At 30.7% G+C, this 5,052-nt stretch overlaps 1 non-coding gene across 1 annotated transcript; it reads left to right on the forward strand.

Moving 5' to 3' along the window:
• Positions 1 to 4,316: 4,316 nt before the first annotated feature.
• TRNAL-UAG (transfer RNA leucine (anticodon UAG)) lies at positions 4,317 to 4,396 on the forward strand. Its single transcript has one exon. It is a non-coding gene; the product is annotated as a tRNA-Leu (tRNA).
• Positions 4,397 to 5,052: the final 656 nt, after the last annotated feature.

Raw genomic sequence — 5,052 nt, forward strand, 5'->3', positions numbered from 1 at the left:
TGAATTAAGGAAGAAAGGATATGAGTCTACCGCTTACAAGAAAAGATCTCATGATAGTCAATATGGGGCCCTCAACACCCATCAATGCATGGTGTTCTTCGACTGATCGTTACTCTCGATGGTGAGGATGTTATTGATTGTGAACCCATATTAGGCTATTTACACAGAGGAATGGAAAAAATCGCGGAAAACCGAACTATTATACAATACTTACCTTATGTAACAAGGATATAGAGAGATTGTAGAAAGGGAGTTGTAAATTCCTTAACTTAAGAAAGAAAAAAAGAATAAAAACACAGATACATAACATAAAAAAAAGAATAAATAAGACGAGATTCGACCTCCCCCTACATATTTAATTTCCTCTCCTATACAAAAACTAGCAAGACCCACTCCATTGGTAATTCCATCAATAACACCCTTATCAAAAAACTCCGTGAGTTCGGTTAACCCTCTTATACCGAGGGTAAAGACCCTAGTATAGAAAATATCTATATAACCACGATTATATGACCAACTGTATATATTTTTTTTTACTTGATCTAAAAATTCTTTTTTAGGATTTCCTTTGTAAAAAGAGTTTATTAAATCCAAATTCTGAAAAAAAGAATAAGCGGATCCATAGAAGATATATGCTATGAATAAACCAAAGATAGCTAGACTTACAGAAGAAATTGCATTAGTAATAAATTCATATGAATTTACAAAAGAATTAGAACTTTCCTGGGTAAAGTTTATTGAGGGAGTTAACCACTTTGATAATATGGTTAACTCTGCTATTCCATTACCAATTCCTCCATTATCAAAAGAGATTCCTATGAATCCAATGAACAAAGTGAAAAGTAGTAATATAAGAAGAGGAAATAACATAGTATTTCCCGTTTCATGCGGATAGGCAAAAGTGTTTTTAGCCCCAAAAGACGTAGTAAAGGATCCTATCCTATTTCTTGTATTACCTTGAATTTTTGGTATATTTTGTGAAAAAAAAGAAACTCCACTCTTCGTTGTTGATAAAACGAAATCCCTATTCACTCCTTTGGGTATCCTTTTTCCCCATAAGGATATTGAATACAAGGAACTCTCTTTAGTGCTACTGTAATTTTGAAAATGAACACGCAAATACCCATCAAATGTAAGTAAATATATCCGAAACATATAAAAGGCAGTTAATCCTGCAGTAAAGGAGGCTATTATTCCAAAAAAGGGCGAATACAACCAACTATTACTAAGGATTTCATCTTTGGACCAGAAACAAGCAAGAGGTGGAATACCACAAAGAGAAAGTGTACCCCATAAAAAAGTAGTTCTTGTGATTGGAATGTATTTTCTTAAACCCGCCCATAAGAACCATATTTTGACTTTTATCTGGTGAATATCCAACAAGAGGTTCCATTGAATGAATAACGGATCCGGATCCCAAGAACAATAAAGCTTTTGAATAAGCATGAGTGATCAAATGGAATAAAGCAGCTTGATAAGAACCTATACCTAGAGCTAACATCATATAACCCAATTGAGACATTGTAGAATAGGCTAAGCTTCTTTTAATATCTCTCTGAGCAAGAGCTAAAGTAGCTCCTAAGAATAGTGTTATTGTACCTACTAAAGAAATAAAACTCATTATCAAAGGTAAAGATATGAAAAGAGGAAGAAGTCGAGCTAGAAGAAAAATTCCCGCAGCAACCATAGTTGCTGCGTGTATAAGAGCCGAAATAGGAGTGGGCCCTTCCATAGCATCGGGTAACCATACGTGAAGAGGGAATTGTGCGGATTTCGCAACTGCACCAAGGAATAATAAAAAAGCACACAAAGTAGTAAGTAAAGAGTTAATTCCATTATTAGGAATCCAGTTATTAGCTATTTTGAACAAATCCCTAAACTCTAAACTACCTGTTATCCAAAAAAAACCTAAAATTCCTAATAATAGACCAAAATCCCCTACACGATTAGTTACAAAAGCTTTTTGACAAGCACTCGCTGCGATTGGTCGTGTAAACCAAAAGCCTATCAATAAATAAGAACACATTCCCACGAGTTCCCAAAAAAAATAAATTTGTATCAAATTGGAGCTAGTAACCAATCCCAACATGGAAGTATTGAAAAAACTTATATAAACAAAAAATCTCAAATATCCTTCATCGTGAGACATATAACCATCACTATAAATAAGAACCAGGATTCCTACAGTAGTAATTAGCATTAACATAATAGAAGTAAGTGGGTCAATCAAGTATCCAAATTCTAAAGAAAAATCATTATTGACGGTCCAAGACCATAGATATTGATAGATCGAACTTCCATTTATTTGTTGAATAGACAGTTGAACTGAGAATACCATAGCTATACTTAAGAGTAAAACACTAGGAAAAGCCCATATGCGACGAAGATTTTTTGTTGCTGTAGGAATAAGAATAAGGCCAAATCCCATTGACATAATAACTGGAAGTGGGAGAAGAGGGATTACCCATGCATATTGATATGTATGTTCCATAAGAAAAGAAATTGCAATTTTTACTTCAATTTTTACTTCAATTTTTCTATAAAATTGTTTCCGATTCACCAAACCAATTCTTATCTCTTTCTGAAAGAATAAATAAAAAGAATAAGAAAAAATACTGAAATTCTTAATTTTTCCAAAATTTATCTCATTGAAATAATTAAAAATTAAGAATGGGTTTAGTTGGTTAAATTAAAAAAGTTAATAAAATAACTTCGTTACCTAGTTATTTTATTAACTAAATAAAGATATTTATAAAAATAAAAAAAAAAAGTGGAATCATTTTACTTTCTATTCATAATTCATTTTTATATTTCTTTAAAACAAAGATGAAACAGCTCTCTTGTTCCATAATTAACTGATTGAGTGAATTCCAATGAAAACCTATGTTTATAAGAAATTATCGAATAGTCCTTACTTCATATAGAACTAAAATCCTAATGACTATAAATTACCTAAGTTTTAGAATGTCTTGTTTAAGAGACTCAGTATTTTTTGTTTTGATTGGAATTCCTTTCCTTTATGGAATACCATTCTGAACTTAATTAACTATTTTCATTTTCCCTTCTTTTTATCCCCCCGTCTTATCTTATATGGGGGATAGGCTTCCATACCATATATCTATATATGGAGTATACTTGATATATAAATAGATATAAATAGATTTAAATGAGAAACCTTTCTATATATTCTATATTATTAAAAAACAAGTATAAAATATATAAAGAAAAAATGTTAAAAAATTCTTGTTGTCTTATCCGCATTAGACAAAATGAAGTAAAAAATAATTCAAAATTTAAGTATCTTTCAGTATCTAAGTATAAATACTAATAAAAAGAAGAAAGAAGGATTGATTTGCAGCAATAGATGTCTTTCACATACAACTAGAAAAAAGTAATTTCCTTTTTGAATGGCAGTTCCAAAAAAACGTACTTCAATGTCAAAAAAGCGTATTCGTAAAAATATTTGGAAGAAAAAGACTTATTTTTCCATAGTACAATCTTATTCTTTAGTAAAATCAAGATCATTTTCGAGCGGTAATGAGCATCCAAAACCAAAGGGTTTTTCTGGGCAACAAACAAATAATAAGATTTTGGAATAATATGAATTGACTTATCAAAAAAGAATTCCAATTATTTAATAATTTTGATTCTTCTTTGAATGTACTTTTATGTGTCGAATTACTCGGTACAATATTCTTAGAACAAAAAACCCCTCTTATCTTATATATACAAGAAAAAAAAGTTTTGTTTGGTATACTGTGTGCTAAGTATTCTTTTCCTATCAATGAACTTTTCATAATTTTCATAATAGAATCCTCATATTCTATTATGAAAATTATGAAAAGTGGAGTATTCTTACAATAGGACTTACAACTTCCACCTATCTTCTCCAAAATCATAAGGTTAGTAAATCTTATTAATAAGAGCATAAAGACTTTCATTCTAGAAATTTTTAAAAAATCCAAAAAGCCTTTTCCATTTATCCATTTTTAATTTCATCATTAAATAGAAACCCTTTTGGATTTTTTTCATTGTATTGAAAGAATTTTCAAAATGTAAACGAGAAATTAATTAGAAAAAATTAGTTCTACAATTGCAAGTTAGAAAACAAGAAATTCCAACTCTTTCAAGCAGTGTTTGTGTTTCTATTGGGCAAAGCAAGAGTTTATTGTAAAAAAAAAATGGAAACGATACTACCAAACGAAGTCTATTTTAATGAAAACTCTAATGTTCCTAAATTTTATGGACTTTCCCAATATCGACGATTCCCAAGATAATAGCTATTATTCTTTTAAGTTACCTATTATTTGAAGTTAGCCGCCATGGTGAAATTGGTAGACACGCTGCTCTTAGGAAGCAGTGCTCAAGCATCTCGGTTCGAATCCGAGTGGCGGCATTCTTGAAAAAGAATACAATAGATTAGAAATCAATTCGAAATTTACAATTTTGTAATGGGACCTTCCCCTTATGCTATTTGCAACTTTAGAACATATACTAACTCATATCTCTTTCTCAACGATTTCAATTGTGATTACGATTCATTTTATAACCTTATTAGTTCGTGAACTTGGAGGATTACGTGATTCGTCAGAAAAAGGAATGATAGTTACTTTTTTCTCTATAACAGGATTCTTAGTTTCTCGTTGGGCTTCCTCGGGACATTTTCCATTAAGTAATTTATATGAGTCATTGATCTTCCTTTCATGGGCCCTGTATATTCTTCATACCATTCCTAAAATACAGAACTCTAAAAATGATTTAAGCACAATAACTACGCCAAGTACTATTTTAACGCAAGGCTTTGCCACATCGGGTCTTTTAACTGAAATGCATCAATCCACGATACTAGTACCTGCTCTACAATCTCAGTGGTTAATGATGCATGTCAGTATGATGTTATTAAGCTATGCAACTCTTTTGTGCGGATCCTTATTATCTGCCGCTATTCTAATCATTAGATTTCGAAATAATTTCCATTTCTTTTCTAAAAAGAAAAAAAATGTTTTAAATAAAACATTTTTCTTTAGTGATATTAAATATTTTTATGCAAAA

The sequence above is a fragment of the Aegilops tauschii genome, unplaced genomic scaffold, assembly GCF_002575655.3.
Source record: "Aegilops tauschii subsp. strangulata cultivar AL8/78 unplaced genomic scaffold, Aet v6.0 ptg001288l_obj, whole genome shotgun sequence".
Taxonomy (NCBI): Eukaryota; Viridiplantae; Streptophyta; class Magnoliopsida; order Poales; family Poaceae; genus Aegilops; species Aegilops tauschii.